Below are 12344 nucleotides of genomic sequence, written 5' to 3'. Positions count from 1 at the left end.
GGGAGCCTGATGTGGGACTGGATCGCGGGACTCCAGGATCATGCCCTGGGCCAAAGGCAGACGCTCAACCGCTGAGCCACCCAGGGATCCCTTCCCTAGTAGATTCTAAACACTATCAGGTAAAAAAAACATTTTCTAGACCAGTGTGTGTTCTTGTCTATATTAATCACTCCCATTTGGTAGATGCTTAATAAATATTTGTGGAGTGAGCGAATGAATGAATGCTTATACTTGAATCAAGAAGCAGTATATTCATAGAGGACTAGAAAAAGAGTCAAAAGTGCTGCTTTCTGGTCTTGGTTGCACTGTGATATCTTTGACAAATCTTTTCATTTCACTGGTTTTTTATTTCCTCCTAAGAAAAATGAGGACTCACGAAAGATCTTGTATTGGTTTCTTTGCCATAACAAATATCAGGTACTGGGTGGCTTAACACAGAAATGTATTGGCCTGCCTTGATCTTAGACTGAAAGTCTGAAGTCCAAGTGTCTGCAGGGCTATGCTGTCTCTGAAACCTGTAGGGGAGATACCTCCATGCTTCCTCTAAATCCTGATGTTTGCGGACAGTCTTTGTAATTACCTAGCTTCCAGATGCATCCATCAGTCCAATCTCTGCCTCTGTTGTCACATGGTCTCCTTCTTCATAGGAGTCTCTGACTCTCTGTCTTTTTGTGCCTTATAAGGACACTGTCATACTGGATTAGGACACAACCTAATGACCTCATCTTAACTTGATTTCAAATAATGTCACATTCACAAATAAGTGGGGATGGGGGGGAGGGTTAGGACTTCAACATATCTTTTGGGTGGGGGGGATATAATTCAATCCATAACAAATCCCATTTAATCTGTTTGTTGCTATTATGGTTTCTGACTTTGTCTGTTGCTCTTAAAATACAGATCACAGTTGAGATTGTGATAATAATTATAATTTGAATCCAATTTAGGATTTAGACTCCTTTGAAAGAAATGGCTGAAAACTGACCATGCTAGAGGAATCTCTGAGGATTGATTTTGTTGAACTCTAATCTACACTATAATGCTGAGCCCACCAGACTGCTTTGCCTCTGTGTTTGGTCAACACCAAACCATGACCATCAAAAAACCTCATCTAACAGAGACAGTGGCCATTGGCAAGTCTATGCACTTGCCTATAGTCTGCAACAAGCTCACCTATAAATTAATTATAGAAAACTATATATTAAAAATAAAACCAGAAAAGTATATGATAGAATATTACTTGATATGGTTAAGAACCATAAAGTTTAAAGTTAGATGTATTTTTTTAATGGAGAGCTAGCATGATGATTAAGAGGTCAAACTTCATAAACACAATGCCTGGATTTGAATCCCAACTCCATCATTTACTTAGTGGCCTTGGGCAAATTACTTAACTACACTAAATACGCTTGTAAAATGGGGATAATAAATACTATCTACATCATAGAATTGCTTTGAGGATTAGACGACAGGGACATGATGTCAAAAGGACTCACTGAGCCAATTTGAAATTCTCACTGATGAAAGGTAGAAAAATCTGAGTTTCAATGACGATAAGAATTGCAATGGATTGAAACCTATCAAATACATTTAAATCTATGATTTTGAAAATGCACATGATTAAAATAAATAATTCAATCATCTTCTAAATCGGTCATCAGTCAAGCTTCTATAACAGCTTTTCCTTTATGCCCTGCTCTTTTAGTTCGATCTATCCTGTGGACATATTCCACTGAGCTGGTTGGAAAGTCACAGTTGATCAAAACTAAACAAAACAAAACAATAACTTACTCTCTTGAAAATTGCTTAAGGAGAAAAAAAATCAACCATTTATCTTGCCTTACCCATATAAACAATGCCACTAAGTAAATGAATAATAAATGAGAAGAATCATCTTATAAATTATTTCATTTAATAAGTAAAAGAAAAATGGCAGCACTAAAACATCAATATTTTGTAATTCTAATTATTGAATAGATCTAGGCATTGAGCATCAGTAGCCACTAACATAAAAAAGAATGAAACCCATATAATTTTCCTGATGAAAAAAACCATAAGAACATTTACTAGACTTGCCAAAAATGTCACAACTGAATCTGAGTTTAATAAAGTTTCTGGATCCAGCTGCCAATTTGTAGGAAATGCAGAGGACAGAGGAGTGTGTTAAACTGTACCATGAAAATGCAATCACCAACATTGAGACTGTGGGAAATTCCATGTCAAATGAGCTGGAATGTTGAACAGATACTTTTTAAGGAAAAGGAATAGAAAGAAGAGAAAACCAGATCATAGATTAAAAGATTTATCAGGTTAAAAAAATAGAGTATCTAGGTATGAATGCTTGGGGATAAAACCAATGAAGGAAATGATTGATTGGATTGATTGATTGATGGATTGATGAGAGACACGAGGGGGGGGTGAGGAGCAGAGGGAGAAGCAGATTCCTCTCCTAGCAGGGAGCCACACATGGGGCTTGATCCCAGGACCCTAGGATCATTACCTGAGCTGAAGGCAGACTTTTAACTGGCTGAGCCACCCAGGCACCCCAGAAATGATTATTCTACAAGTCAAGAGAGTGCTTACTTTTGGGGTAAGGACATGATTAGGATAGGGCACAAAAAAAGAGCTATGGGGCAATGGGCAAAGGCCTATTTCTTGGGTGGTTTCAAAGTTTTTGTCTTATACAAATTCACTGTCCTTCACATTTGTTTAGAGTGGCTTCTGGTAGCTGTTTTATTTTTAAAAGGTTAAATATTTCTCCAACACTGAAATATCATTCTAACAACCTGGGGGACCAGATTTGGATGTTAGAAGTCCTTGACTTCTCAGAGTTCCACTTTGTGGAAGCACAGAGTGGTTTTGGAGAGTTAGCCCTGGCCTATGACCTAGCTCACTTCCCTCCCACTCCTAGTCCCATATCATACTTGAAGGGCTCTCATGCAAGCACGTGTGCACCCAAGCTTCATCTATACCTCCCTACAAATCGCTACACCTTAGAACTAGGGAGGGCACTCTGGCAGCCTGTATATAATTGGGCTTGAGAGAGAGTCCTGCAAGGCACTGACCACAGACTTGGGGCAATGTGGGCAGTATACTCATTTCCTAAACCAAGAGCTGCCATAACAAAGTACCACAACTGTGTGGCTTAAACAAAATCAGGATGTCAACAGGGCCATTCCTTCTGAGGAATCTCAGGCCTCTCCTTTTGGCTTATAGCTGTCCATCTCCTCATTATCTCTTCACATCATCTTCTTCCACTGTGTCTGCCTGTGTCCAAATTTTCCTTTTTATAAGGATACTAGTCATAGTGGGGATAGGGCCCACTCTAATGACATCATTTTAACTTGGTTATCTATATAAAGACCTAGTTTCTAAATGAGGTCACATTCTGAGGTACTGGGGGCTCCAACATATTTTTAGTTAGGGGATACAGTTCTACTCTTACTAGGCAGGAACTCTAGGATTCCATGGAGCATGGTCTAGAAAGGGTTCCATAGGTTCCAAATGTCCATGTCCTCTTAGTTCCATGGACACCTTCCCCAGTAGGGAGGTCCATAGCCAGGGGAGAGCTATAGGGACCCTGTTAGTAGTGTGCCAATTAGTAATGTATCCTATAATGTAGCATATATAATTATAAACTGTAGCAAACTCTGCTCCACCCTTTTCTCTCAGCCTTATTATTTCAGAGCAGACTGGACCTATGACCTACTGCCAGCAACTACATCCCTTTGCCTGAAGGTTTTTTCTGGCCCAAGGAGCCTGCTCTGTGCCAAGAAATTAACACTCCTCTGGGAACAGCCTTTAACCCAGGACAAAAGATTTGGGGCATGATCCAGACCCCTGGCTCCTTAGGAAGGTTGAATCATATCTATGGTAGATATGATATGTGGGTCAAGGTCAAAGACTTTTCCTCATCATTAAAAAATGTCGTGAAAAGATACTAATGTTGAATTGTCATACATATGTATTTTTCCCTTGTGGATTTTATTAATTTTTTTGTGTCCTCCACCTTAAAGAGTAAACTTAAAGAAGATGAGGATTTTTTCTCTCTTTGTTGGCTGCTGTATGCCTAGTCCAACACAGGGTCTGGGACACAAACATGTGGGTGATGCTGTTGGGGATGTAGATCCTAGGAGAGTAGAGAATGGCTGCACTCACAGGGCAGAGCAGGGGGATTAGGAAGCAAAGTTCAGAGTACTTAGGAATGCTGCATTTCATTACCTTTTATTTTTATTTTTTAATTTTTTAAAAATATTTTATTTATTTATTCATGAGAGACACAGAGGGAGAGGCAGAGACATAGGCAGAGGAAGAATTAGGCTCCCTGCAGGGAGCCGGATGTGGGACTCCATCCCAGGACCCCGGGATCACGATCTGAGCCAAAGGCAGATGCTCAATAACTGAGCCATGCAGGTGCCCCATCTTGTTTTTATTTTTACCATGATTTTCCTCACCCTTCCCCAGTATTATGATTATTTGAGAGCTGTTTGTTTTGGGCGCATGATGTGTATCTGTATTTAAATTTCCAAAATAACTAATCAAGGAAGAAATGTGGTTGCAAAGTAATCAGTCTGGCCACAGACACACCCCTACTCAATCTTCTCGCTGATGTTTCCTCTTCTAAACATCTCTTTTCTTTTCTTTTCTTTCTTTTCTTTTCTTTTCTTTTCTTTTTTGTGGAGGTACAATTGACATTATATTAGCTTCAGGTATACAAAAATAAAGATTCAATATTTGTATATATTGTAAAACGATCACCACAATGTCTAGTGATCATCTGTCACCGTACATGATTATAAAACTTTTTTTTTCTTATGATGAGAACTTTTAAAACTTACTCTCAGCAACTTTCAAATATGCAATACAGTATTATTAGCTGTGGTCGCCATGCTGTACATTATGTCCTTAGTATTTATTTATTTTATAACTGGAAATCTGTACCTTTTGGGTACCTTCTGACCCCCTCTTTCCTTTTGCCCACCCCTAACCCCTACCTCTCTGGCAATCACCAGTCTTTTCTTTGTATCTCTGAGCTTGTTTTTTTAATTCCACATATAAGTGAGCTCACTTAGTATTTGTCTTTCTCTGTTTGACTTATTTCACCTAGCATAATGCCCTCAGGTTCCATGCATGTTCCTGCAAATGGCAAGATTTCATTCATTTTTTTTCTTTAAGATTTATTTATTACTGTGTGACAGGAGGAGGGACAAAGGGAGAGGGAGAGAGAATCCCAAGCAAATTCCCCGCTGAGTGTGGAGCCTGACACTGGGCTCAATCCCACTACCCAAGCTGAAATCAAGAGTCAGATGCTTAACTGACTGAGCCACCTGGGTGCCCCAGAATTTCATTTTTTTTCCCAAGATTTTATTTATTTGAGAGAGAGAGAGAGAGAGAGCAAACACAAGTGGAGGAGTTGGACAAGTAGAAGGAGAGAGAGAAGCAGACTCCCTGATAAGCAGGAAGCAGGATGTAGGCTAATCCCAGGACCCTGTGATCAGGACCTGAGCTGAAGGTAGATGCTTAACTGACTGAGCCACCCAGGTGCCCTAAGATTTCATTCTTTTTCATGGCTTAATAATATTCCTCTGTGTGTGTGTGCATGTGTGTGTGTGTATGAGTGTGTGTGTGTCTGTATGATTTTCTTTATCCATTCATCCACGGATGGACACTTCGCTTGTGTTTCCATATCTTGGCTATTATAAAAAATGCTGCAATGAACATGAGGGTGTACTTTTTAAGTTAGTGTTTGCATTATTTTGGACAGATGCTGAGAAGTGGAATTACTAGATCATAGGTTAGTTCTATTTTTAATTTTTCTGAGGCACCTCCATGCTGTTTTCCATGCTGCATCAATTTACATTTCTACCAACAGTGTACAAGGGTTCCCTTTTCTCTACATCTTTGCTAATTTTTGTTATTTCTTGGCTTTTTGATAAATATTTTTATCTATTTTTATTCTATTTTTATATTTTATCTATATTTTAGCTATTTTAACAGGTATGAAGGAGATATTTAATTGTGGTTTGATTTGCATTTCCCTGATTATTAGTAATGTTGAGCATCTTTTCATATCCATCTGTATGTTTTCTTTGCAAAAAATGTCTATTTAGCTCTTCTGCCTGTTTTTTTTATTGGATTGTGTTTTTTCTGTCAAGTTGTATGAGTTCTTTATGTATCTTGGATATTAACTCCTAATCAGATACATGATTTGCACGTGATTTTTCCCCTTCAGCACATTGTTCTCAATTTGCTCATGGTTTCCTTTGTTGTGCAGAAGATTTTTAGTTTGATGGAGTTCCACTTATTTATTTTGTTTTTGTTGCTTTTGCTTTTGATATCAGATCCAAGAAATCATTGTCACGACTGATACCAATGAGCTTACTGCCCCTATATTTTCTTCTAGGAGTTTTACATTGTCAGGTCGTATATTTAAGGTTATTTATTTATTTATTTATTTATTTATTTATTTATTTTATGATAGTCACACACAGAGAGAGAGAGAGGCAAAGACATAGGCAGAGGGAGAAGCAGGCTCCATGCACTGGGAGCCCGACGTGGGATTCGATCCCGGGTCTTCAGGATCGCGCCCTGGGCCAAAGGCTGGAGCCAAACCGCTGCGCCACCCAGAGATCCCGTATATTCAAGTTTTTAATCCATTTTGAATTAATTTCTGTGTATGGTGTGAAATATTGTTCCAGCTTATTCATTGCAAGTGGCTGCCCAGCTTCCCCAACATTTATTGAAGAGGCTATCCTTTCCCCACCATGTATTCTTGGCTCCTTTGTTAAAATTGACCTATTTCCATTGGTTTATTTCTTGGCTCTTTATTCTGTTCCGTTGATCAATGCATTTCTTTTTATACCAATACCATACTGTTTTGATTATTATAACTTTGTAGTATAGTCTGAAATCAGAGAGCCTGATGCCTCCAGCTCTGTTCTTTTTTTCTTGAGATTGCCTTGAAGATCTTTCAATAATTCTAATTATTTCCCAAGGCAGCAATAACTCATAAAGAATCAATTATTATTTTTCTATGGAAGGCAGAACTCCACTATTAACTTAGGTTTTAGGCCTCTGATTTATTTATGGTTTATCACTTTTTTCTGTTCATTCTTTTTCTGTTTATTTACTAGGGTTGTTTGCTTCAGGACAGATGTAAGCCAATTTGACTATAGCTCATTCAACCCATGTAAGAACCTTTCTCCTTCTGAAATGTTTACCTACTTCTGATTTCACTGACCTTGCATAGCTTCCATCTCTGTAACATAACTCAGCCCAGAGGTTGAATTATTATATTATTACCCTAGTTGCCTGTTAGGCACAAGCCTAGTGTGGTGATCTTGTCTACTGCTGTAACATTTTTGGAGGGCAGGTTACATTATCTTTTAGAAAGCATTATCTAATTTTTTAAAATATTATTTTATTTGTGGGACCTAGAACAAATAGGAGTTGAATTGATAATAAGATAATCATAGACTTTTTAAAGCTGTGTTAGATCAGAATGGTTAAAAGGCAGCATAGTTACTTAGTGTTTTCTCATGTCCAGTGAGTACAAAGAAAGTAAAATGACACAATGACTGCCATGGAAGAGCGCAGAGGAATTGTATAACTTGGATGAAGAGTCAATTCAGTAGAGAAAGATTTAGTTAGACACAGGGAGAAAATAATTAGACTGATTAGAGGAATCTTTATATACAAATAGGAAAGCAGCTAAAAACAAAACCAACAGATCTATCTGGCTCCATAGTATACACAGGAAAGCAAAAGCTTAGCAGGTGTTGAAAACAAACACTATATTATTTATTTTGGCTCTTAGGAGACTGACCACATTGTACTCATGTTACAGTCTCTCAGCATTTTCAAATTATCAATAAAGTCAATCATATCTATTCTCTCACACTAGATTTGGGGGTGGTGGGTTCTTGTTTGTATGTTTAGTTATTGTTTTGATTTTTGCTTGTTTTTTTTTTTTTTTTTTTTTGCTTGTTTTTCTATAGAACTCTTCCTTCTCATACTTGTTCATTGGTTAGCACTATGGGGAGAGATTCTAGAATTTTATCCTTAGTTCAATACTTTCCTTTTGTCAACAAATAGTTCCACAAATAGTTCCAATGTAATAAAATTATCTTAACATTAGAAAAGTTATCCCACCTTTACTATAAATAGTGTTACCATTTTGCCACTTTGCTAAAGTTTAGTTTACTACTGAGGAAATACTTGAAAAAGTTTTTTTAGTCCTCTACTATTTATCTGATAGAGATTATGATGAATTCACCACATGATTCATATGTTCAAGAAATATATATATTTTAAAGATTTTATTTATTTATTCATGAGAGACACACACACACACAGAGAGAGAGAGAGAGAGAGAGAGGCAGAGACACAGGCAGAGGGAGGAGCAGGCTCCATGCAGGGAGCCTGACGTGGGTCTCGATCCCAGGTCTCCAGGATCACTCCCGGGGCTGAAGGCATCACTAAACTGCTGAGCCACCGGGGCTGCCCGGAGCCACCAGGGCTGCCTGTTCAAGAAATATTTATTGAGTCCCTACACTGTGCCATGCATTGTTTTTCACTGTAAGTGCACAGCACTGAAAAAAAGGAATTTTTTTTTTTGCTTTCATGCAGTGTACATACTAAAGGGATGGTGCTGACAGTGGATACATCAATAATGTTTGAGATAGTGACATACTATATATGTATATGATAGAAATCTTAGTGTAGAAATGGTTCAGATATTCTATATTAGTTATCTATTGTTGCCTAACTTACTGCAGCATAAAGCTATAAATGTTCATTGTCTCACTCACTTTCCATGAGTCAACGATCCAGAGTTGGCTTAGCTAGTAGTTCAGCTTAGGGGCTTCTCAATCAAGATCTTGACCAAGGCTGCAGATATTTGAAGGCTCAACTAGGGTTGAAGGATTACTTCTGCAGTAGCTAACTCCCATGGCTGGCAGGTGAATGCTGGTCATTGGCAGAAAGCCTCAGTTCTGCATCACACAGACCTCTCTGCTGGGCTGCTTAGGGGTCCTCCTGGCATGGAAGTGGGCTTTTTCCACAGGGAGTGATCCAACAGAATGATAGGCAGAAGCCACATGTTCTTTAAGACATAGTCTCAAAATCACTATCTTCACTTAATGCCATATTCTGTAAGAAGCAAGTCACTCACTCAAGAGGAAGGGAATTAACCTCTACCTCTTGAAGGGGAGATATCAAAGAATTTGCAGATGTATTTTACAACCTCCAGAATTACTCTGATGCATTGAAGAACAAATTAAATGGTATGTTTCAGAGATATTTCAAAATTAATTTTGCCTTATTTTATATACAGTATGAAGAATGTTAATAAATTCTACCTTATTTTATAGCTATTGTTTTTTATTTATTTTGGACAAAGAATCATTGAAAATTTAGGTTTCTTGAGCTTCATTCTTTTCTTACTGTTTTGGCTGTTTTGCTACTACGTGTCAACACTGTTTAGGGTTCTGTGGGTAAAAACATTTGAGATTTCTTTTTTCAGTTATGGTATTAGCTGATGGATTTAAGTTTGTATTGAACTTTGTACTGAACGTGATTTATCTGAATGACTGGAGACTGGACTTTCAAGGCTCAGGGTTAAAATAAAATCCCCTCTGGTTCTCAAATACATTACTTTTGAAGCAACTTTCTTTGTCTATAGAAACAAAGCTCCTGTGTGGGATCCTTAAGCTTGTCTGTACATAAATGCTGTGCCAGAAAATGAACATTTAAAATTGTGGTCTGCTACCCTTTAGTTTAGAAACCTGGTGAAAGATTGTGTATCCTTATTCAAGGGATATAAATAGCACATAGAGAAATGAAGGCAAAAGAATAAATCTTCAGCTACCTGTCTATATCTGCATATTTGACTGGAACAGATGAGAGGGCCTTTGTGGCCTATGTTTGAGGACAGTTCTTCTTAAGGACTGAAATGGCAAATTTGGAATTCATCAAGCTCAACTTTTCTCCATGACTGGACTTCCCCTTTGGGCAGTCTTCCATGGAAAGCCTTTAGGGATTCTTTAAAACTATGGCAGCTCTACTGGGGATTGACAATGATTTAGCCTCTGCACCTTTGAACATAAAGGACTCTTGTCAACTATATAAGACCTTTCCCTGGAAGAGAATGCTTTTAAGTTTCTTAGTGGATTAATTAGTAACTGAAGATAACACCATTCTTTGAATTGTTCCCCCCTCTTTATTATGACAAATAACCACAGAGGCAAGTATTATCAGAAGAAGAAATTTAAAAAATCATATAAAAGGTAATCAGTCAGATTTCAGACCTTGTCAGTTATGTGAAGATTTCATTTCTATTCCTAGATCCTGCTCTAAATGGAAGAAGCTGGTGACTGAGTCAGATGTTAAAGAGAAAGGGGAGTAGAAGAGGCACTTTTTCTCTCATTGCATTGGTAGGGGAGTGTAGGGTCTTGGATATCTTACACATTTCTAGTTGTACAGAGGCACAGACTGAGGAGGATAGAAGGTCATTGTCTGAGAAAGACATAATAGGACACAATGAATGTGAAATGAAAAAAAAAATCAAGTGCTGATTAAGGGCATACTTGTATCTGGGAGTTCCTTTGGGTAGGAGGGGGCAAACCTCAGATGTATTTATGCTGATTTTTAAGCAATGGTAGGCAGTGTGGCCATGGTTAAATATATGATGACATGGAACAAACAGAGACCTTATAGATGGTTTGATTCTCTCTGGTCTCTGACTCCAGAGAAATGAAATGGATTGGTGAATCATTACTTGGTGAAGGGATATGGGCACAGCTGATATTAGAACATTCTGGTACATGTTTTGTTTTGCTTTGTTTTTCTTTTCTGGATAAACAAAATCTCTGAATTTAGGATTTCATTCCTTATAAAATAGTAATTTATTTATTTAAAGATTTTACTTATTTATTGACAAGAGACACACAGAGAGAGGCAGAGACATAGGCAGAAGGAGAGGCAGGCTCCCTGCAGGGACCCCGATACGGAACTCGATCCAGGACCCCGGGATCATGCCCTGTGCTGAAGGCAGATGCTCAACCACTGAGCCATCCAGGCATCCCATAAAATAGTAATTTAAGTAGAGATCATTTTGTACATATGTTTTCATCTGAGGGGGGAAGAAAAGGGAAAAAAAAAAACAGAACTAAATAAAATTTAAGTTGTTAAAAAAAATCTAGTGAAATTAAAATTAAACAGTGTTTGCCCAGAAGACCTCCTGAATAGTGGGGAAACCAAGGTGAAGGGGACTGGAAAGGAAAAAGCAGTTTGAAACCTAAATGAAATAGGGGGGCACCTCACTTCACACCAGGTAACATTTCTTTCTTGGGCAGCCAGTCAAGAAGGAGCCAGACTTGGCATTTGATGCCAAGTAATATGTGCGTCTCTTTGCATTTAGTATCTTTACTAATTTTATTTTAATACTGACAGAGGTGAAATCCTTAATTTGACAACCAAAATAGGATTTGCTATGATCACATGATTGATAGCTTCTGGCAAACTGTGTAACTTCATTCTGACAAATTGCTCATGTTCATGCTATGGTAAAATCTATAAATAATATACAGAAGCCTGAACCTCTTCCTTTTTTTTCCCCTTTATCACTATTTTGTTTCCTATTTTCAAAGCCAGTTTTACCTAGTGATTTTATACAGCCATGGTGAGCCCTTCAGGGTGACATCAGACAGGAAGGAATGGGTCAGGTCTCTCATGCAAAACTGCCTTCCCCTCCTCTGTTCCCAACCACTGACACCTCATTATTTAAAAAATAGAAATGCAAAGCTGGAAGGATTCTTAAAAGTTCCTTTAGGCCCAGATCCTCCCTATAGGCCCGAAGAGGCTGATTTGGTCAAGGTTACCTGGCTGGTTATAGGCTGATTAAGAGATTGAGATGAGAAAGTTAGCTAGGATCTCAAAGAGTTTCCGTTCAACAGGTGAATTCTCTAAGAAGATGATCTTCTTAGGTCAGTGTCTCAGTGGAGATGAAGTTATTGAACCACAACACAGTGGCATAGAGGGGGAGGAGTTTGCTCTGGGAAAAGGAGGTGATACAGAAGGCCGACCTGGCCTTTTGGTGTTACTGGGCCAGTGAAGCCAGAAGCAGAATTATTCTGATACCCTCCTTCCCCTGGCTGGCCACCGTGTGATATCCACAGGGGACATTGATGGAGCAGGGCAGAAGTAAGGCCTGCCGGTTACCTCTCATGGGGCCTATGCAGGTACTCCCTTGGTTTGGTTCCACCAGCAGCAAGGGATGTCCTGGGACTTGGGTATCAAGCATTTAACCACCAAAGGGTTTTCTTCGAGCCTCCAAACTGAGGTTC

This window comes from Canis lupus, chromosome 1, assembly GCF_048164855.1.
Source record: "Canis lupus baileyi chromosome 1, mCanLup2.hap1, whole genome shotgun sequence".
NCBI classification, from domain to species: Eukaryota; Metazoa; Chordata; class Mammalia; order Carnivora; family Canidae; genus Canis; species Canis lupus.
The sequence above is the reverse complement of the archived record's forward strand: the minus strand, read 5'-3'. Positions refer to the sequence as shown.